Below are 24004 nucleotides of genomic sequence, written 5' to 3' on the forward strand. Positions count from 1 at the left end.
GTGATAGCTGGGTTCTCTGCCACATAAATGGCTCCGACCCAGACTCAATTTGCTGCTTTCATGAAACTATTTGTCAGCCTTTGAAGTCGGGACATACAGTATTACTCATTTGTGATGTCACTGTGCCGGGCAGAATTTTAGAAATTAAATACTCTAAATATTCATGATGAAGAACATTTTTGGCCAAATACCAAAAATTGCCCAAATTAGTTGTGGCAGTGACTGCTGAAATGAAGTGATACCTAGTTCCGAGGTTCTGTCTAAAAGCTTGGCTCTCATCTCCCAAGCGAATGGAGCACCGGGCCTGTGCATCTCTCAGGTGACAGCATACCGTGCTCTTCCCAGAATGCAAAAGATGTTAAGCAGGCCTGAAGTTTTCCCGTGTAATAATCAGAGAGTTTAGGGACAGACATAACCACGAAAGGGATCACCAATTCTTATCCCAGAGACCTCCGAGGGTGAGCCAAGAGAGCCAATTTCAAGAATCTCTAGGGGCTCCTGGGTGGCTCAGTTGGTTAAGCATCTGACTTCAGCTCAGATCATGATCTCACAGTTGGTTTGTAAGTTCGAGCCCCGCGTTGGGCTCGCCTTGGCAATGCGTAGCCTGCTTAGGGTCCTCTCTCTGCCTCTCTCCCACTTGCTGTCTCTATCTCAAAATAAGTAAACCTTAAAAAGAATTTTAAGAATCCCTAATTGAAATAACTACTTCAAAGTTATATGCGCACTACTTTGCTCATTGCAGAGTTGTTCCCGGTAGCCAAGACATAGAAACAACCTAAGTGTCCATCAACAGATGAATGGATAAAGAAAATGTGGTATACGTACCCGAAGAAATATCATTCAGCCCTAAAAAGGAAGGAACTCTTGCCAATTGCAACAACATGGATGGACTCGAGGGCAGTATGCTGGGTGAGGTAAGTCAGACAGAGAGAGAAAAATACTGTATGATCTCACTTATATGTGGAATCTAAAAATGCCAAACTCACAGAAACCGAGAGTAGAGTGGGCGGCTGCCAACGGCTGGGGAGCGAGAGAGAGGAGATGTCAGTCACAGGGTACAAACTTCCAGTTAGAAGATAAATAAGTTCAGTACACTAACTCTACTTAACAGACTGTCTTATGTGCTTGAAAGTTGCTGAGAGAGTAGATCTCAAATAATTTCACCACCCCATCAAAAAAAAAAAAAAAAGGTAATTACATAAGGCAATGGAGATGTTAACTAACCTTATTGTGGTAATCATTTCACAATACTTAAGTTCATTAAATCATCACATTGTACACCCTGAATTTACACAATGTTAGCTCTATCTCTAAAAGCCGGGGGGGGGGGGAGAAAAAATGGGGTAAAAAAGAAAGGTAAACTTCCTTTGGGGGAAAAAAAAAAGAATTCCCAAAGAAGGACTACACCATGTCACCAACTAGGTAACGAGGGCAAGATACCCTTGCAGGGAAAGCACATGGTGAACCTTTAAGAGCCTGGGATATAAATCACCTTGGCACAAGACAAAGTGGGCCAATGGTCATGCTTCCTGCCAAAGGTCTCATGTCCAGGTTTCTGGAATGAATGAGATGCACCTCAGATGAAGGAAAACTGAAAAGCTTAAAAAGTATCCTCATTCTCCTGTATGAACAAATCACCTTTTTTCATTTTATGTGAAACAGACACATTAAGAATATTTCTACAACTTAAGGGCACCTGGGTGGCTCAGTCGGTTGAGCCCTCATCCGACTTCGGCTCAGGTCATGATCTCACGGCTCATGAGTTTGAGCCCCATGTCAGGCTCTGTGCTGATGGCTCAGAGCCTGGAGCCTGCTTCATATTCTGCATCTCCCTCTCTCTCTCTCTGCCCCTCTCCCACTCATGCTGTCTCTCTCTGTCTCTCAAAAATAAATAAACATTAAAAAAATTTAAAACAAATATTTCTACAACTTAAAAAGTATCACCATTACAAGTGTTCCCATATAACCCTGTATGTGAATTATACTTCAATAAAAAAGAGAGAGAGAGAGTAAAGCATTCCTCAGTCCTTGCCTGTTTGTATACCACGATCTGTGTAATAAATCTCAATTAAGAGTTAGGGCTTGAAGGAGAAAACTCACCTCCTGGTGAATTAGTATGTATCCTTTTATCATCAGATAATTAAAGTTTAGTCCTTCACTACATTTCATATTTCAACTGCCTAGGAACCCACTACTAAAATTAGTGCTATGATAATAATAGCTATTATTAGCCGACGTTTATCGTTTCATATATTATATAAGTTTCCATTTTTTTATCTGTGGTGTAAGAGCCTAATTACTTTTCTTTCTTTTATTGTAAGTCGCCTCAAAGATACTTTGGCAGTAGGTAAGGTCTAAATAATAAATACATTACAAAATAATAATGACCGTCTAGGGAAATACAATGATCCCAACTTACTTCCCACCTCTGATGTCCATCCAGGCCACACATCAGCTTCTACACACCGGGGCCCATAAAGTGAATCAACCCAACAAGGGTAGCTGGGTGCTTGCTGTAGGAATCCTAACCAGCCGGCCAGGGAAGTGAATGAGAAGGAAGGGAGAGTGAGACACAGATTTCCACCCAAGCCATCGTGGTTGTTGAAGCAGAAAGGAACAGCCAGAGTTGGACAGGAGCCGCCTCATCTACATAGAGGACTTCAGATTCACCACTTTTAGAAACATTTAAAGAGCTGAAGTTGAGGGAGTCTGGGTGTATCACACTGCCCACAATGTGGAATATGTCCAACAGAGGGATGTTCACGGATGCAATAGGAAAAGACAAGACGTTTGCCTGTACCTCAACTACATTCCTATTACAGACATGATTTCTGCTCAGAATGATCTGGAATTTTTAGAGCCCTGATTCTCCTCCCTCCCTTCCTTCCTTCCTTCTTTCCTTCCTTCCTTCCTTCCCTGTCCCTTCTCTCTCTCTCTCTTGGGACAGAGCCAAATATCAGTGGGAAGAAGCTGTGGGTGGTCTATATGAGAGCCTAGCAGTTCTGCAGAATTCCAGACAGGCTGGCCAGCTTAGTATTCCAGAGTCAGGCACAAAGTCTGTGCTCAGCAGGGTATGTGGAATTGAACCGAGTCTTTTCCAAATGACCATAGAGATTACTGAACAAAAATAGCAATGAAATCCACAAAACACTTGACAGTGTACCCATTCATTTGAAAACATTAACAAAACAGTGGTAGGGGTGGGGCAAGAATAAACCTTCCATATCTAGACCATTCAGATGGGAGTGCTCTATAAAGGTTCACTCATAAAGATGACCTTTGATTAGAAGGGTAAAAAAAAAACAAAAACAAAAACAAAAACCAAAAACCCAGCATTTAACTCAGTTAACAAAGAGGATCTCTTTTACAAGCATAGATCAAATGCATTGCCTCATGTGAATTCAGATGTGCATATATCTCAGACTGACCCGTACAAGTTAGCATAGGTAGACCCAGAGAACAATTGCGTCCCTCAGGCTCAAAGTGTGAAATGCAATGAGAGTCTTTATTAACTTGGGAAGGTGTTTATGCCCCTTGAAAGACACCCTTTGAATGGTTCCATCATCATTTAAACAAGTTATCTCTGGTCTCCCTCCAACTCCTTTGTGCTCTCTACAGTCAGTAACATAGATGCCATTACTTTTTAGGAAGAAAACTGCCTCCAATATTAGTCTCCCAAGCTACAAATGTGATTTAAAACCTCTCAACCAGCACTTTATCCATGGTAAGATGCATTGCCTATCCCCTGAGAAGTCATGAGTGCAGTCTCCCTTTAAGGGCACTTAAAGTGGACTGAAATTGAATAATCTTTGTAATTTACAATGGCTATTTCCCTCTGGTATAGAATAAAGTTGGAGATGCAGAGAGCCCAGGGAATCAGAGCAAGCCAAAGGATTTGGGGTTTGGAGAAGAGCCCACCATCGTTTCCACTCCTTATAACCACCCACCGTCAAGCCACAAATGAAAGAAAAGTATCTGTGCCCACAGATAATTTGAATGATTTCTCTGAATGTGAGTCATTTAGATGAAACATATGGAAACTCACTTTGGCAAAAATGAACGAGGGGAGGTAACGGGGAGCAGGAGGAAGAAAATCATCCATTTGACTAGATTACATCAAAAGCAAGGTTTTCTCAGGATGCCCCTTCCACATAACTCATATCCTCAATGAATTATTCCACATTTATAAAAACAGCTTATGCTCCATAGAAAGACTTTAAAAAATTGTCATGCCTCTTTTCACTTGGATTCAAAGGAGACAGAAGGAAATCTCTAGGCCTTAAATGTGATTACATTTCTATAATTTGGAGTACTGAATTTTTTCATTGGGCTGACTACTCTAATCAAAATAATAGGCATCCACCCAATCCACACTTCCTCCATTTCTTTGGTCCACCCTGTGGTGCACAAGCTGTGCTCCTTGAGGGCTTCGCCATTTGCCCGATTGTTAGACTGCAAAAAAACTGTACCAATACATATACTAGTCATGATGGTAACTACTGGCCAAAACGTTGTGGCATGGATGAAGCCATTCATATCCTCAATATGATACCATCAACATACACGTGGGAGAGTGGTTCTACATAGTACTGTGCAGGATGCTGTGTCAATAAAATCTTGTAAGTCTGCCCCACCCTGATTTTTTGAAGAGCATACAATTTCTGGTGAAGCTGATAAAGTTACAGATCTAAGTCAGAAGTATCGCACCAGATATTTTGGTGCTTATCAAGGAAGTGGCTACTGAACATTTAACGTAGGATGTCTGGCAAAGGCTACCAGTGCCCCTTCCATGTCCCTTCTCTTTGTGTTTTGGATGACCCCCACCAGCAATTACCTGCCTCTCTGGACTTGAGAGTTTTCCCAGAGCCACAGAAGACCACTCAGTTCATGCGTGCAGGCCAGGAGTGCTGGGGAATTAGCACATCTCAGAAGTAGCCCTCAACCAATGACCAATGGCTGCTGGAGGGTAAATCCCTCAGCTCGTTCGTCTCTCAAGTGGGATAATTCTGAGCCTTGTGTTTTCTACTATTTCCCAGACTTTCCCTCCCAATATTATGCTCCAGTTGCTCACGTTGATGACTGGTTTACTAATTCATCCTTTATTAACTGTCTTCCCATCATCCCTGGATCAATTTCCACGTCCCTGCCAATGTTCCCAAAGAGACTCTTTTGCACTTGAATGTTTTGCCTGGGGTCAGCTTCTGAAAAGAACCCATATTAGGACAAAGTGAGTCCATCCTTTAGATGTGGTCAGGAAATGCATCAGTGACAGCATAAAGAGAGGAAAATAGACATCTCTTCTATGATCAGACTTGAGGGGATTCATGGATACGCCTGGGGGAGAGACACTGCTGGTCACCTACTTGACAGCAACTGTTCCTCCTCCATAGTCAATAGAAACCAGTTTGGTTTGGCAGCTAAGCCACTTTCTAGGCCCCTGAGGATGAGCCGAGCTCAGTGCAGATGAAGCATGAACATCCCATTCCCATTTGCTGATAATCTTTAGGTGAGGATAGTTGACGGAGTGCCAGCTCATGAGACATATGCAGGAATGTGCTGAGTTCTTTTCCCTTCTATAAACAGAGCTGGAAAAGTAAAAGGCTCCGTCTCTCTCTCTCTCTCTCCCTCTCTCTCTCTCTCTCTTTCATCTTCATGTTCCTTCCTGTTTGAAGCACCATTGGGTGATACTTAGAGTAATTGTAGTCATCTTATACCCATGAGAAAAATGTTCTCAAGTTGCTAAACCAACCTCAGAACCACCTATCTCCACACTTCATTTATGTAAGATAAATGCTCGTTAAGACTTCTGTTACCTATACACCCGTATTGTCCTGATTGATACAGATGCAATTCTAGGAACCAGCTTAATGAAGAGGCAAGAAGTCTCAAATGTGGCAATGGAAAGAGAAAGTCCCATATTACCCTTTTCCTGTGTACCATAGTTCACTTGAAACTTTTAAAATGAAACAGTCTGATGTTAATATTCCATTTCTCTCCCAGGATACTCCCCTTTCTATGCAGGGTCAACCTACTCACCACAGCTTGGGGGCTTAGGCCTGCTTCTGCCTCTGCCTGAATTGCTGTTCCCACAGGTCCTCATGGCACCATCTCTCGTTTCCTTCAGTCTCTGCTCAGTTGTCATCCCTTCAGGACAATCCCCTATATAATGGCACTACCCTGACCCTCATCATTTCCTCTCAAGGAAAGAGTGGATGGGGAAGAATGTGATTTGCTCCGTGAAGCCAGAAGGTTATTACCATCCTTATAATTGCTGTGTTAAAATTTGTGGGGTGGTCCAGAGTGACCACATTATCAAGAGCTAATGCTATGAATTCATGCACCATCAAAGAGACTGTCTGACCAATGCAAGATCAGGAAGCCCATTCCCTGCCAATTTTTTTTAAATTTTTTTTAATGTTTATTTATTTTTGAGAGAGACAGAGACAGAATGCGAGTGGGTTGGGACAGAGAAAGAGGGAGACACAGAATCTGAAACAGGCTCCAGGCTCTGAGCTGTCAGCACGGAGCCCGATGCGGGGCTCGAACTCACGAGCTGCGAGATCATGACCTGAGCTGAAATCGGATGCTCAACCGACTGAGCCACCCAGGCGCCCCTTCCCTGCAATTTTTAAGGATGTCTACACAGAATTTGGGAATCCTTATTTTAAAGGCCTTTTACTCACCCATCTATAGTAATCTTGTAGCTAATATTAAGAAATCATCTTTTTGGCTGACAAATTTCTTGTCCAGAGCTTTTCTGCTTTCCTTTTGTTTTGAGTAGATGGAAAAATTTGGGATATATGTCTTAATTGCCATATTTTAAGATTGTCACCAAATCAGCTTTTTTCCCTCAGGAGGTAAAAGAGGAGAAGAATAGCTCTGAGCCGGTATGTCTAACCCTCTCCTTGAAATCTCTACTCGGAAGACACATCACTACCATAACTATGGTAGACATATGCTAGTCCTAAAAGCTATTCACATGGCCCCAATCCTTGGCCTTCCTCTACCTGTAAAGGCCAGAAAGCTAAAATACTGGATTTTCAAAACTCCATTTAGCTAGAAGTGGCCACAAAACTTAATTCAGGCCAATATGATGTAAGCCAAGTTCCTGGGTAGAGATTCCTCCCCCAAATAAACAAGAAAAATCTTTGTTGGAATAAACCCCTTCATTTTGTAGCCCTCCATGCAACTTTCTACTTGGAATGCAGGTATGAGGGCAGGGTCACAGCAGCCATCTGGAACCCATGAAGAAATAAGCAAAAGGGTAAAGGACTACCCAACAAGGTAGGTAGACCTGAAAGCTGAAAAGAGCCTTACCATCCCTGAATTGTTGAGCTGCTTTACAAGACTTAGATTGCACAGCCTTGGGCCTCCCTGTCCTGTGACTCACACACATCCCTAGCTGTTTCAGCTATTCCAGGAGGGCTTTCTATTCTATGCAGCCAATCATTAATATAAAGACAGAGACTGACCTCATCAAACCCCCTCTCACCTGCCCCTTCTTCCAGTGTCTTTATCACAGTAAATGACACTGCCATCCTTTCGAGCCTATAGACCAAAACTCTGGGCATTATCCTTGACACTGTTCCCTCCTTCATGGCCGCATCCAATCCATCACTGTCTGAACGTCCTGCTTTAAGTCACCATCTTAACTGTTAGTTCCAGATACCACTGTGTCTCATCAAAACAGCCCCCTTGCTTATCTCTTTGTCCATGTGAAGGCCTTACTGTATCCAGTTTCCTTTTCAAAACACAAATCTAATCATTCACACACAAACTCACATACACACTCTCTCTCTCTCTCTCTCTCTCTCTCACACACAAACACACACACACACACACACTCACATACACATATATGCCTGCTTAAAAGCCTTCAATGGTTCTCCATATGTCCTGTGATCATGATATAAATATTTAACATGGCCTAAAAGGCCCTTTGGGCTTTATCCCCAGCCCGTCTCTCCAGCCCCAGCTTGTGCCAGCTCTCCTCTGAGTTTCAGCTTCCTGACCTTCATTTCTAAGAAGCTTCCTATTCCCTCTCTCCAAAAGGTCTTTGCACAGACTCTTTCCTCTGGATGGAAAACTTCTTTTGCCCCTACCCTTTGCTATTTGACTTCTGGAAAGTTCTTTTTGTTCATTCAGAACACAGTCCTGGCTCTTCAACCTCAGAGAATTCTTCTCTGGCCCAGCTCAGGAGTTAACCAAAGATCCTCTGTTTAACATGGCCACAGACCATCTTCCCTTTTGCAGACTCTCCAGTTGTAATTATGCATCCTTCGTGGGATAAGTTGTTTACTTGAGAACAGGGTCTCTGTCTGATTTTCAACTTTACTTTGATTGCATTCTCCATGCCAAATATGATGCCTACCACATAGTAGGCGCTCAATAAATACTTGTTGAACAAGGATTGAATGGAATAAAGCCATATAGCCCATTTGGTCAACCATCTCCTAAATAATTGATGAGTAATATTATATTATCTAATCAAAATGAAACTAAAAAAGATGATTGAGATAATACTGAAAAGATACAGAGCTTTACTGGGCCACAAACATTTGGCGAATTGCCAAATTTTGCCATCTCACCAATGGTATCTATGTCAGGCTCTGCATCATCTGACACATGGATGGACTAGGTTGAGCTGTGGTGTGGAGTGGGCACGTGCTCTGGACAACCGAGGCCCCACTATGATAATGGTGGCCCTAAGACCTAATCCAGATTCACAGGTTCTGTTGCAAATATGTTCTAATTGGAGAAATAAGCTGTGGGAGAGGCCTTTCTCCTTTACCCCCAAGTAACTATCCACCTGAAGATTCCTTAAACATGGGGGTGTGAGTCTCAAACCACTGACTGAAAAAGAGGCCGCATGGGAACTTGCCCTCACCGTTCAGAAACCCCCTCACCAGGCAACATTAAAAATGGTAAATGGGAAAATTGAAGACAGGGGGAAAAACTGACAGGAATGACGAAAAATTATATTGGTCTGGAGGGTCTCAGTTTTGAAAAGGTCAAGTTTTTCCTCAAGAAGGGGGCACTCTTCCTTCCTTAATGGTTCTCCCAGTGATTGGATCACCAAGATGTGTAGATTCTCACTTCCCATCTAATTCATGTGACACAACCAAAGGAAGCACGGGGTGGGGAGACAGGTTGTGTTTTGTGGGAGAGAATAAACAGGTGCCTGGGAGGTGCCTAGAATCTAGGCAAAACCTTTATGTAGTGACCCTACCAGGGTGGTCAGAAAGGAGTGGAGAAAAACAGGATGAATGGTATGGCATGTGACATTTCCCTCCTCTTCCCCCCAGGCCCACCAAACTCCATTTTATTCTATTCCTTGTGAGAAAAAAATTTTAAGGGTCAGAAGCCATGGATTTAAACTTCTAATCTGCCACAGATGACCTTTGTGATGCAGGCAGGTCATTTAATCTCTCTGATTCACATTTTTTTTCATTGGCAAATAGTAGGTGGAACCCAACTGGCAAATAAAGATGGACCCCAACACAGAATTGTCCAAGAATCAATAATATCATGTATGTGAAAGCCATGTGTACATTGCAAAGCTTATGTCTTCACTAGCAAATTTAATTGGACTTCTCATTCCAGACTGTATGTACTGTATTTATATTTTTTCAAATTAAAATTATTTTATTTGTCCGTAATTAAAATCAAGTGGATGATAAATACAATAGGGTGACTAAGAATTTTGATTTTTTAGATAAAAAATAATTGCTTATTCAGCTTATTACGATTCTCTTTAGCTCATCTCTTTACTGTATTAGGACACCATAGAAGTATGCATTTATTCACCTCCGATGAAGGAAGATGATTCTCCCAAGGGCCACACCATAAACATTGGGCAGCTTTTCTGAAACTTGGTACCCTCTCTGTTGGCTCCCTCCCTCTTTCATATGACATTTCCTCAAATGCTTGTAGAACTTTTCTTCCCTAACCCTATTCAGTGGTACCTTGTAGAAAAAGAAGGCTTCAGACTATCTCCAGAAGTAAATTGCAGTTTCTACTCATAGGCACCAGCTGTTTATGATGTGACCTCCAAGAGCTTTCATCGTGGCTGGGAGAGATGTATTAGAGGCTTTCTTTGGGCAGGGGATTGGGACATCTTATGTGCAAATCTGTATTTGAGGATCCCAATCCCAATGAAAAGTGTGACTCCTCTGGTTGTAACATTACAGCCTATGTGGACACAAACCCAATGCCCCTGGAAGCAACCCCAAATCCTCACCACCACTGACTCATGGATAGCATTAAAAGTGCCCACATTTTCCCACAAGGTGATAAAAAAAAAAAACTGTGTGGGTCCCTGACCCTACAGTGACGAGAGTGTGCATGCATGTGTGTGTGTGTGTGTGTGTGTGCGTGTGTGATGTATTAGAATGTTTGCAGTTTGTCAAGAAATTTTATTGGCATTAGCTATCTTTTGCAAAGTGTTCAACTTCCCACTTTGGAGAAAGGACAGTACCAATGTTAATTATTGTAGAGCCCCTGTGAACAAATTGTGAAGCGACAATGGAGGTGCAGACAGAATTGTGTTTTGATTACCCAACTGCCACAAGTCACATATGCTGATGGCCAGAAATCTCACTATTTGATCATCTGGATTGATTGAGAAGACTCCTAGTTCAGAGGTGTGGAGGTAGGAAGGAGGATCTTTCCTGACCTTGCCATTTCCCATCCCAAAAACTAACATTGAGTTTGAGGTTGAGAGCTCAAACAGTATCTTCCTGCTGGCTAGCATGACCCTCTTGGAAAAAGATTCCAGTCTGCTCACGAGAGAACTCCAAAGCATCTGAAGTCCACTGGAACACTCCAGTAATTAAAACATAACGCCACTAGTACTTTTCAAAGTGCTAGAATGGGCATAAAGAAGAACTAACCCAATCGCCTCTTTATGCAGGTGAGGAAGCTGAGCCCCTGAGCAAGGTTGGAGAGATGCAGAGAGGTAAACCCAGTCTCCCGTTTCCAGACAGGTCCTTTCTCACTGGACCGTGCTAGGTCTGCCGAGTTACAGCAGTAAAGGGTCACTTTACACGTCTCACAGAGAAGTGCTCACTGCTTTCGATCTCTAGGTTCTGTGGGTCCCTCTCGGAGCCGTATTTCATACCCCATCTCCTTTCTGTCTCAGTCAGCTTGGACGGCCATTAAAAAAAAATCATAGGCTGGGAGACTGAAACAACATAAATTTATTTTTCTACAGTTTTGGAGGCTAGAATTCCAAGACCAAGGAGTGTATATAGCGTCTACTGAGGGCTCTCTCCTTGGGTTTTCACTCAGCCACCTTCTCATATGGCTTTTTCTCTGTTGGTGCATGCAGAGACAAAGAGACCTCTTCACCCTCTTCTTATGAGGCCCCCAAACCTACAGATTAGTACCTGACCTTCAGACCACATTGAACCTTAATTATCTCTTAAGAGCCCTGTCTCCAAATACAATGACAATGGGGGTTAGGGGCTTCATTGTATGCTTTTTGGGGGGACACAATTCAGTCCATAGGATTTTGCATCCTTCTACTCAAGAATCTAATTTTACAACGCTTGAACTTCAACTAGGCATTTGAAGAACATCAAATTGTACTAAGACTATCATTTATGGTTTCCAAATACAGCCACAGCAGGACAAATGCTACAACCCTTATCCTATAACAAGCAAGGTATTCCCTTCACGCAACACACACAATCCCGATCTACCATGTCTGAGAAACGTGAGTCCTGAGCATCTGTTTTGCATGAATAAAGGAAACAAATAATTCAGTATACCATGTCTTAACTTTAATAACGTCCAGATAGACTACAGCAAGATTGATGTACTATGAACTTGCTTTAAGTGGGACTCAACCCACATTGTTTTCACCAGTCACCAGGCAGCCAATTAAATACCAACCAGCCAGCGAGCTGTTTGCCAAAACAGAGGCCAGGCAACCTCATTACCGATAAGGTTAATTTAATCAGTTACTTTTGCTAAGTGCCTGTGAGTCACTCCCAAAATTTAAAACACAAATACAAAACATGAGTGGAAGCATTTCCTACGCGGGTATCATTCCTCATGCCTCTCTCTGCCCACCCATTTCCCCTCACCTGCCTAAACGCCCCTGTGCACTGACAACCAGCATTTTTTTTTTTTAATGAGACCTAAGCTTAGGAGCCTCAAAACCAGGAACAGCAAGATGTGCCCTCTTTTGTATATTTGGAAATCTGATATAGCTGCATGCATTTGTGTGCTATAAGAAGAGTCCTCTGAGCCCACAACTGGAAGGTGTTCTCATGTTGGGAGCTCTGCAAAAGAAAGGAAAAAGAAAGAGAAAGTTTAACTCTAAAGCGGGAAACAATCTGTGCTGCGGCTGGTGGCATCCAGAGATGGGCAACCCGGAAGAAGCACTGTGTGTACGCACAGGTGTCTGGGACTCTGCAATCTGTCCGGTTGGGCATACTGGACATGGAGGCTGAACCACTGGGTCTCCTCCTTCCTCTTCTTCATACCTCAGGGGAACTTCTCTCACAAACTACAGACTCTGGCCGATGGCTGAAATATACACGTTTTTCTCATGGGCGTCAAGGAAAGCACAATATGACCATAACGTTAAGTCTCTGAGAAGCCAAAAACAGAAATTCGAGTGGGCCGGCCAGCATTACACCGATGGCCTTCTTACTTCTTCCAGGCCAGGATGGTCAAGGCCAACCCTGACTTTTTTGCAGTTAAATGGTGATGCTCACAGTGAGGCTTAGGCCCAGGTGTGGATGTAACGGGAAGAAACTTAGCATGTCTGACTCCATATTGCTTCTATTACCCTTACTGCTGTGACTTATAGCTTAGAAACTTCTGCTTAGCCCTGCACATAGGCATGTTAATCATTGAAGGAAGTTTGGTGACAGCTAAGATTTGCAAAAACCACTCTTTGCCCAAAACCTACATCACCCGAGAAGATAAATATGTACAGAAACAATAATGTTATGTTTAAGATTTAGAGAAATGGCATGAACAGATTCCTATACTCAAAGATCAACTGACCAAGGACAGAAAAGTTCCAAAACCTGCCTTGCACCCTTGTGGGCGCCTGACTGGCTACAGACCTCAGTCACCTCTTGACCCCAGCTCCCTCCCACTCCCCCCCTTTCCTAACATCAAAGTTCATGCTGAGGAGAGATGATCCATTACGACAACAGTCCATCATCTCAGTTTGCTGACTTTCCAAATAAAGTCACTTTCCTACCCCAGCACTTTCCCACCCCCTCAACTTATCAGCCTGTCATGCGGCAAACAGAATGAGCTAGTACTCCGTTATGTGAATAAGGATATTTAGCGATAAAGACGTAACGCATGCAAATGCATTCACTATAGAAAAGTAACAGTATTGGTCAATAACCATCCTAATGGCTGCTTTACAAAGTTAAATTAGAATGGGATATTTTGAAACTGTATCTGAGATAAGACCTTTCATTGAAATAAACCACAGATTTAAAATAAAATAGATTGCAGATTTGAGATTAAGTGATTAAGGACTAGGAGAAAAGGTGGACAAGTATTATATGACCTAAGGATGGGGGAGGCATCTCTAAGTATGATACCAATGGCAGAGGTCACAACAGTAACAGCTGTGACTGCCCGAAAAATAAAAGCAATCAAATGAAAGAAAAAAAAGCCCAAAAGAGTAACCCCCAAAACAGCAACAAAAGTCACTACCGTAAACAAGTAGTACATCAACAAAATTGAAAGCCAACAGCTAATGAAGAAAACATGTTGATAACAGAAAACAACCAAAGTATGCTTACGTACACAAAGTAGTTAAAATTCAGTAAGAACCCTGGTGTGATCTCATACCAATGACTGTTTTCTTGAGCAGTAGACAGCGCCCACCTCAGTGCACGCCGCCACCCCATGGCTGACTTGATGGGGCTGGACATGAACTCTTTTCTTTTGTCAACTGTGGCTGACAGTATTATTTATCCACCTTCGTGGATGATGATTAAAATGAGCACCACCCATCTCTAAGAACAGTTTAAGGGCTGGTGCAAAGGCAAAGAATTAGGAGGGCAGTCCAATGAAAATAACAGCAAGTTTGAAAATGTCTGTACAAGTGATGAATTCCCTTGGCGGCTTTGAAATAACAACACCTGTGACTGGTGGTTAAAAGGTGGTTCGGGGCTCATGCATATTAATGAACAGCACTTAGTGCTGGAGGAAGAGGCCGAGTCAGAAGACAAAGAAGAGAAGCGAAATTCCTAAATGTATCTGGAAAGCAATCAGCCCTTGGAAGTGGTGGCAAGGTTCCACACAAAAAATCAAACTTGCTATCGAAGGTGGTGATGATCATGATGAAGGAGGAGGTACAGGTGGAGGAGGAGAAGGAGGGAGAGAAGAAGAAGTAGAAGGAGAAGGAGGAGGATAAGTGGAGGAGGAGGCGGAGGAGGAGGAGAAAAAAGAGGAGCGGAGAAAACATTCCAGTGAAGAAATTGATATGAGATACTCTAGCCAAAAATGTACAAAAATCAAACCAGAATGGAAAAGACTCAAAACCGTGAACATCAAGATCAAAAGGTCAAGAATTCTCAAAAAAAAAAAGAAAAAAAGAAACTAAGAAAAAAACTTCTAACACATCAAACAGACCTAGTTCTGTAGAAGACATTAAAGCAAAAATGCAAGCAAGTATGGAAAAAGGTGATTCTCTTTCTAAAGTGAAAGCCAAGCTCATCAATTATATGAGGAACTGCTTCTGGATGACTGATCCAGAGGCTATTTAAGATCTCTGGCAGTAGAGGACGTTTCTTTAGGAAAAAAGCTTAAACGGTTTGTTAAAATTTTCCATCTCATTTTATTTCTGTTAACACTTGATATCTGGTTGTCCTTTTTATAATGCAGAGAGAAAACTTTCCTTACTCTGTCTGATAAATGTGGTCCAGCTTGCATTGCCAATACGTTGTCCAAAATGCCTGTTTAGTTTTTAAAGGCAGAACTCCACCTTTTGCTTGGTTTTAAATATGTGTGGAATGCTACGGCAGAACATAGTAGTAGGATGGTCAGACAAGTGGAGAAACAAAATCTTATGTGTGAAATAAACTCCGTTTTTTAAGAGTTAAAAAAATCAATGAGAAAAAGATGAGCAAGCACCTCAGTGGAAAAAATAATAGTCAAAGGAGGGCGCCTGTGTGGCTCTTGTCAGTTAAGAGTCCAACTTCGGCCCAGGTCATGATCTTGCAGTTTGTGAGTTCAAGCCCCGCATGGGGCTGTCTGCTGTCAGCACAGAGCCTGCTTTGGATCCTGTCTCCCTCTCTTTCTGCTACTCTCCCTCTCTGTCCCTCTGTCTCTCTCTCAAAAATAAATAAACATTAAAAAAAAAATAAAAACATTTCTTTAAAAAAATAAATAAAATAATAGTCAAAGGACATGAGCGGGCAATTTACAAACACAGACACCCAAATGTTTTTTAATATGTCCTTCCTAACCGGAAAAAGTGAAAAATATAAACATGCAATTTTTCATTGATCAAATCGGCCATTCAAAAAAAAGAAATAATGAAACCCAGTGTTTGGAAAAAATGTGGGGGACCCCATAAACCAGGTGGGAATGACAGTTGATGCAATTTTTTCCAGGTTGACAATTTGACACCAGGAATCAAATTCCTAAAATTTCCATCCCATTTGACATTGGAATTCCAAACTTAACCTAGGGAAAGCATTGTGGATAAGCACAAACTGAAGCTAAAACATCCATCAGAGAGAGAAATAATATCGGGTACATTAACTAAACATACCATGGAGCACTCAGCAGTGATTTAAAATTACATTGGAAAGCTATTAAGTTTTGAGGTAAGTGTCTAAACAGTTTGATCCTATACTTATAACCATATAATATATACACATAAATACATAAGTAATAGATATAGAAAAAGACTAAAGGAATATAAGTAGATGTCAGTGGTGGCCATCTAGAATGAGATCATAGATGACACTTATTTTGTTCTTTTTGCTTTTCCATTGGTCCTAAATTTTCTTCAGGTAACATGTAGCTTTCTATACCAATAAACAACTTGTTTTTTTTTTTGTTTTTTTTTTTTTAATTTTTTTTCAACGTTTTTTATTTATTTTTGGCACAGAGAGAGACAGAGCATGAACGGGGGAGGGGCAGAGAGAGAGGGAGACACAGAATCGGAAACAGGCTCCAGGCTCTGAGCCATCAGCCCAGAGCCTGACGCGGGGCTCGAACTCACGGACCGCGAGATCGTGACCTGGCTGAAGTCGGACGCTTAGCCGACTGCGCCACCCAGGCGCCCCAACAACTTGTTTTTTAAAAATAGAATTTTAGAGGAAAACCCAAGAGTACAACAGGCTTATATTTCTCCCACCAAACTAAATGGCTTTCACTTAACTGCTTCCAAAGATCACGCTGCCTCTCTCTCCCCCCATTCTGCATCCAACTTTGTAATAATTTCCTTCACATCATGAAAAAAATTATCCAAAACCCCAAGCTCACTCATCCAATTAACTCTCTACCTCTTCCATACTCAATATTCAATTAACATCGAATCATTTCAAGTCTTGCTATTTTAAAACCTGCTCTGGCTAATCTGTTTTTTTTTTAAACAATCAGCCCTTCTTTCTACTTCCGAGCCTTCAAAAATATCTGAGGACAAGAGAATGTTTGTAGACAAGTCACTCTTTGTTCTGTGCAGAGATACTTCACCGACCCTCCGGTGTCCATTCTCTAGAGTGTAATGGGTGTGGAAAACAACTTATAGCAGGAGGTGTGCCACAGAGAGCAGAGCATGACGGGTGTGACACGAAAATACCAGACACAGGTCAAGGCACAGATCCTTCTAAAAATGCATCACCCCGCACGGTTGGGTAGGAGGCCGTGCCGGCTGGGGTTCCGGACTCTGCAGACAGCAACTGGTATGATTTTGGACAAGCAGTTCAACTACTCTGGGCATCAGCTACATCATTTCCAAAACTATGACTTTATTTCTAAGGTGACATTGAGACTGATGGACATTTACATCCTTTTTCCTAGCCAGTCAGTTAACTCTGTATGATCACAAAATCACCCTGCAAGTAGTTTGCAGCCCAGGATCGCTACAGACCCATTTTGCTTCCTCACTGTGTGCACTGAAGATACTCAGCCTATGTCGCAGTTCCAACATTCATTACATCTCGCGACAATAGATTGCTTCGGTCATGTTCCTCTGGTTTCTCCATTCTTCATTTTCTCCCCTTTTCCATTGTCCCTCGTTGATTCAGGCTACATGGGAGGCCTTTTATTTATCTCTGTAGACTGAGGATCGGCCTTTTAGTTTTTTAAGCTGAGGGAAGTTAGTCATTTGAAAGATCTTAATCTATTACAGCTTATTACATATGTTATTCTTTCAAGGTTAAGAGAGAGGCAGTCAGACAACAGAAGGGCAAGGATTATAAAAAGCATCACATAAGTGGCCCAAGAATGGGACTAACTTCCTATAAAGCTGGCAAACACCAACACTGTTCCCAAACTAAAGCAAAGACAGTCTCCCTGACCCCCTGACCCAGGACAAAATAGATCTAACAAACCCCAAATGCGGGCAGGGGTGTGGAGAAACGGGGTCACTCATACATCACTGGTGGAAAGGCACAATGGCATAGCCACTCTGTAAAAGAGTGAACCGCACTTATCGTACGGCCTCGCAATGGCACTTGTGGGCATTTATGCCAGAGAAATGGAAACCTGTGTTCACACGAAACCTGTACACAGAGGTTCAAAGCAGGTTTATTCATAACATCCCCAAGCAGGAACCAACCGAAAGGTCCTTCAGTGGATGAACAGTTAAAGAAGAACATGGATATATCAAAACCGTGAAATACCCCTCTGCGATAAAAAAGCAACAAACCATCGATGGACACAACTTGGATGGATCTCAAGGGAGTTATGCTGCATGAAAAAAAATTCTCAAAAGGTTACACTTACATGATTTCATTTATACCACATTCTTAAAATGACAAAATTATCGAGATGGACAACGGCTTGATGGTTGCCAGGATCGGAGGTGGATGGGGGGGTAGGAGGTGGCTGTAGCCAGAAAAGGTAGCAGGAGGGATCCCTGCAAAGAAGCTGTCCTGTATCTTCAGTGCAGCGGTGACCAAAATACACAGAGCTGAATATACACAAATGAGTGCATGCAAAGCTGGTGGAATCCAAATAAGATCGCTGGGTCGTATCAGTCTCATCAACATTACTTTCCTGATTTTGACAATGATGATGCAAGATGTTGAGGGAGAGACAGAGAGAGAAAGATCAATGACAACAGCACATGTGTGGACAATAAAGAACTAGAATCAACTTACAGTGTTGTATTTTCCCTGTAAAGTCTTCCTATCAAACAGAAATGCAAATCTGTCCTATAGTCCACATTCCCTGAAATTTTAAATTACTCCTAACTTTGGGTGTTCTACTTTGTGGTGGTTGTCATGGCGATGCTTAAAGAAGAGGAGAACCACAAAGTGGTATACAAAGATCCGACTTTCTCTAAGGAGCTAGGATAGGATCCCCTGAGTGGGCTCCCCACGCACATGGTATGGTCGGCTTCAGAGCTTACCTGCAGACAGAATTACCAGGGAGTGGACACTTCCGTGTCAACCCGGAAGCCATAAAGGCAAGAGCTGGCGGGTAACACCACATTTTCCTTCCCTGCAGTGGGATGAACCTGAAGTGATTCATCTCTGAAAGGATCCTCGGCCGAAAGAAATCTAATGTTGCCCACAGCACCCATCTGTTCATGGCCATGCCTTTTATTGGCTTTTCCTTCTCTCCCCTCTCCCCTCACCCTCTTCCCTCACCCTTTTCCCTCTCCCCTCACCCTCATTCCATCCCCCGAGCAAACTACTCGAACCCAACTCCTTATTTCAGGGTCTACTTTTCGGAAGGCCCCAAATCTGAATATTCACACTGAGGATACCTGGTTGCAGATTGCAAGGCCTGTTTCTAACAGCTGATTTTTACTTTCCCTCATCAATACCAAAATTAAAAAAAAAAAAAAAAAATATATATATATATATATTTTTTTTTTTTTTAACCTGCTACAGATTTCATGGAGATGTGACAAAATACCATTTGTTTATTTAAGACAGATGACAACACCCTCAAGTAAATATAGTCTTGGCCATTTCTGAAGCACCTCTCCCATGTCCCCAGTAACAAATATGAACACTGGCCATGAGGCTGTTTAACAACAAGCTACAAAGCCCTTTTCATGCAGGTTAGAGTCACTGAAGCGACTTTGCATTCAGCACACACATCTGTAGAAAACTGCGATACGGTGTTCTAGATTCTGGAAGACCAAAGAGGGTCCTGGGCCCACAAATCCAGTTAAGTCCACCAAAAGAGCTGAGGAGTTGGCCAGTTCCCAAGAGGTCACATAAGTGACTTAGGAGAGTCAACTTAAAGAAAACTCTGGTCTGAAAATTTTTTTAAAGGGAAAGATTCTTTGAGATCCTGAAAACCATGCTAAGTATAACCCACCTAGACTACTAACCAGCCATAGTCGTATTGGTAATACCTTGAAACATTCTCCTTGGAATCACCGGAATTCACCTGGCTGGGTGGCTCAGCCGGTTAAGCGTCCGACTTCGGCTCTGGTCATGATCTGGAGATTCGTGGGTTCGAGCCCCGAGTCGGGCTCTGACAGCTCAGAGCCCAGAGCCTGCTTCGAATTCTGTGTCTCCCTCTTTCTCTGCCCCTCCTCCACTTGTTCTCTCTCTCTCTCTCTCTCTCTCTCAAAAATAAATAAACATTAAAAAAATAAATGAACAAAGTTTATTTATTTTGAGAGAGAGTAAGTGCACACGCAGGTGGGAGCGGGGGAGGGGCAGAGAGAGGGGATGAGAGAGAATCCCAAGAAGGCTCCACACTGACAGTGTGGAGCCTCACCCGGGGGGTTCAATCTCACAAACTGTGAGTTCATGACCTGAGCCAAAATCAACATTTGGATGTTTAACTGTCTGAGCCACCCAGGTGCCCCTGCCACCATTTTCAACGGTTCTGCTATAAATATGCTTGTGTCTGTGTAGCATCCAGTTAAATAAGTATCTAAATATACCTTTAAAGGCTTGGGAGACAGAGTGGCTGAAAGGAAAACGGATGGGGACTGTGAACATTTAGAACCCAGCCCTGCCTGCCGCTGGGGAGTGGCACGTAGGAGGAGCAAACATGGCCACAGCCCTTGAACTTCTAGCCTCTCTGTTTACTTATCAGCAAAATGAAGGGTTGGGATTAGACGAGAAAGAAAAACCATGCTCTGTTCCAGCTGGACAAGTCTGTGATTCTAGGCAGTGTTTTTGTTTAGGAGAGGATCTGCTAACAGTATTAATACCCATGCACTGATTCATTTAACAACTACTAAGCATCCTCTGTGTGGCAAACACTGTGTAAGGGACAGCAGATGTCACCACGCATGAGCAGACGGGCCTGCCCCAGCCTTTGACATGGCTCAGATTCTCACCTCTATGCTTCCCATCATCCAGGCTTCATTTGCTCCAGATTCAATGTCTCGGGAGCCAGTGTCCATCAGGCCAAGCTTCGGTCATGTGCTCATCCCCAGGCTCTGTGACAAAACAGAGAAAGAATGTGGTCTCTGTCAACTTTCATGGAGGCAGGCAGCAGGAAGCGGCTGTCACCAAGAAGAGCCCACCCACCAAGATGACACGCAAAGCAAACTGCCCCGGTAGGAAACCAGAGGACTCAAAGGAAGAGGGGGATTTGAATCTTGGATGACACACGTCCCCCACATCTGCCTCCCTGAGCTCTCTGACACCCAACGCACAAACGTATGTGTGCGTATGCGCATCTCCGGGAAAGGGGGAACCCCTAACCCTCACCCAGCTTTCTCGTGGTTCCGGCTCAGGCAAGGAGGAGTTAAATCCACGGGGGTCTCTCACATCAGGGGGCAGATTGCTTCCCGTTTCATTTTTCCTGGCATTCTCACATGAGACACGGCCGTGAAGAACTACTCAGGAGTCCGGTGGTACAGGTTGGGATCGCCTAGCTGGCTCTGTTTCTCAGTGTATGGTCACCACCACATTCACCAAGAGGCCAGCAGAGAACACGTTTAGGACAATGTTCAGGACAAGGGTGCCACGCGGGGCCCGGGTCACAGGTCACGTGGGGAACTTGCCATTATTCCATGAGTAAACATCCCTGGTTATGTCGGCCCAAGGTGGAGTGGATTTGACTCTCCTCTGATGATCAAAAGTCGATGGCATCAGGCTGCCACAGGTCCCAGTCCCTCCTTAGCATCCGAAATCCTGTTTCTATCCCCGCCCTCTGCCGCAGATGCTCTCTCACTAACTAATCAGTGTACCTAGAAGGCCAACACAAGAGCAAGTTTGACATTAAACCCTCAAGCAATTAAACCTTGCTAAAATCCACAGAGAAATGCAAAGAACTTAGAACAGCCACAACACATTTGGAAAATCAGTCAAAAATTCTCGAATTGTACAGTGTTTTTTAATTTATTTCAGCTATTTCTCGGGAAAACTTGTTTTTTAATGAGAGAACACAATGTTTGGATATCATGAACATTCCAGACACAGCCCGCCTGTGCAAAGGCCCGTCCACGGTATCATTTACAACTGTGCCCCTCCCAAGCCCACCCAGCCCCAGAGATTAAGCTCTGGCCTGTGTTTGGTGGTTAGCATCCCCTTGCTAAAATATGCTTACTACAGATGTAGTTTAATCCTGTTTGGGTTTTGACCTTTGTATAAACCAGGTCACGTTCAACATATTCTTCTGTGACTTGCTATTCTTATTCTACAAATTTTTAGTAATATTTATGCACGATTGTGTGTGTCAGTAGTAGAGTACCTTCCAAAATTTTTTTTAATGTTTATTTTTGAGATAGAGCACGTGTGAACACGCACCAGAGAGAGGGCGGGGAAGGGGCAGAGAGAGAGGGGAACAGAGGATCCGAAGCAGGCTCCCTGCTAAAAAGGAGAGCCCGATGCAGGGTCTTGAACCCACGAACCGTGAGATCATGGCCTGAGCCAAAGTCGGACACTCAACCAACTGAGCCACCCAGGCGCCCCCAAAATGTTTTTATTCACCCAATGGACATTTGTATCCCTTCCAGTGTTTTACGTTTCCAACATTACTGCTATGAATTTCTCCTGAGTATGTACTTAATCATAAACTTCCCAGGCACAGTATATGTGCATCTTCCTTTTTAAATAATACGAAATTTTTTTCCAAGTATGCGTATAAGAGACCTGGTTGCTTTACATCCTCAACAACACTTGGTATGTTCAGACTTTCTAATGTTACCAATATGGGATATTGGTAACCAATAACATTGCAAGCTGGTCCAGCCTCTGCATTTCCAAAGATGATTTTTTTGCACGTCAGTCCTCACTGCCACATATTCAGATGCTGAAAAGCAGGAAGCATACGGAATTCAGCTTCCTGGCTTCTGCACATACCCTTTTCTAGAACACAGGACCAGCTAATGGTGGTGTAGCGAATGATGCTAGCTTGTGAGTTTCCTAGTCTACCAAGGCTCAGAAGGGAACAAAACAGGAAACCACGGGTAGAACAGGGCAGCGAAGGTTGCCTGATCCCTCTCTTGCCAAGTTAGACCTCATAGATGGGGAGAGAAGATACAGGGGAACAGACGCACAGAGTGTGAAAGAAGGACTCTAGCTTCATTCTATTTCTCTTGTCGTTAAATCCTCTGTCGCCCGCACTGGGGTTAAGAGTGGAGGGGAACTGCTCTCCACTTCAGAGAGATTTGCACCCAGAACAAATAGGGATCGCAGGTTCCTCTGCCACCTTGACCAACTTCTTCATGTCAGGGCAGTATCTGATGTCTGCCTCTATTCCTCATATAGAGACCAAAGAGGGGCGCCCTCCAGAGCGGGAGTGGCGAGCTGGGCGAATGCTGAGTAAGTCCCCTGAGAGCCCGCAATCTGCCATCGGGGGCGCTGGTGCTGGGGGGCTGCTGCTGTCACCCCAGGCTGCACTGTTAGACCTGGTTCCCGCTTGTCCTTCCCAGCCACCGGTGGTGCATTCCTGGCAGCTGCCTCTTTGCAGAAATCTGCACCAAAATTAAACCCATCAAGCTGTCAGCCCCGTTGCCGGGGCTGCTCCCATGTCAGCCCATGTCATGACAACCGATGATAGAAATTCAGGCTTCACGGGGAGCATCTGTTTCCTTTTTAAAATCGCTTTAAAAAGAAGCCTGAGCAAGGCGCCTGCTGCTCAGGGCAGTGCGGGATGCTGAGGCAGGCAGGCAGGCAGGCTCAGCACCTGCCAGGGGTGGCGCTTCCTCTAGAATTTAGGAAGCCAGTGGGGGAGGGGCGCCGCGTTCCAAAAACAGCAGCCTTGGGACGGAGGCGGGGGAGGAACCGACAGGAGTCACGTCTTCTCCTCCCTGGGGGCCTCCGCTTCTTAGACACCACCCAGCACATGCTTCTTCGTTAAGTCCAGCACTGTGGCCCAGGGTTAAAACGCAGTCTTGCCTTCTCAGGACGGACTTTGTCCCAAGACAACTCCAAAACCTCCAAAATATTGGAGATTCTCTCCTCCGACCACCTATAGAATGGAGAGAGGGCAGAGGAGAGCTGAAGGTTTCTTATCCCAAACGCTGTCTCTCCGTTGATGGGCCTGTGACTCAGGATTGCTCAGCAACATAAAATCTGGGGAGAAAACAGCATTAGTTAAATTCCTGCTGTTTCCCAGTTTACCTTGGCCTCTGCCCAGGATCGCGTGTGCTTGTGTGTGTGTGTGCACGCACACACATACACGCACACGCACACGCACATACACACCCCACACACAATGTATATATTCTTGTGTTGACCAAAAAACCCAAGACACAGATGAAGCACATTCATATTCAGCATCTGAGCATAGATATGGAAAGAATCTTAGCATCCCTCTCTCCCATTTCCCTCAGGAAACTGAAGCCCAGAGAAGTCAGGTGACTCTTCCAAAATCGCCCTGTTGGATACTAACAAACAGAGGAAGAGATCCCAGAATC

General features: G+C 43.6%; 1 pseudogene; it reads left to right on the top strand.

The window, feature by feature from the left end:
- The window catches only part of LOC122232950, a 132072-nt pseudogene extending 117307 nt beyond the window's left edge, over positions 1-14765 (top strand).
- The last annotated feature ends 9239 nt before the right edge of the window (positions 14766-24004 follow it).

This window comes from Panthera tigris, chromosome D4, assembly GCF_018350195.1.
Source record: "Panthera tigris isolate Pti1 chromosome D4, P.tigris_Pti1_mat1.1, whole genome shotgun sequence".
Taxonomy (NCBI): Eukaryota; Metazoa; Chordata; class Mammalia; order Carnivora; family Felidae; genus Panthera; species Panthera tigris.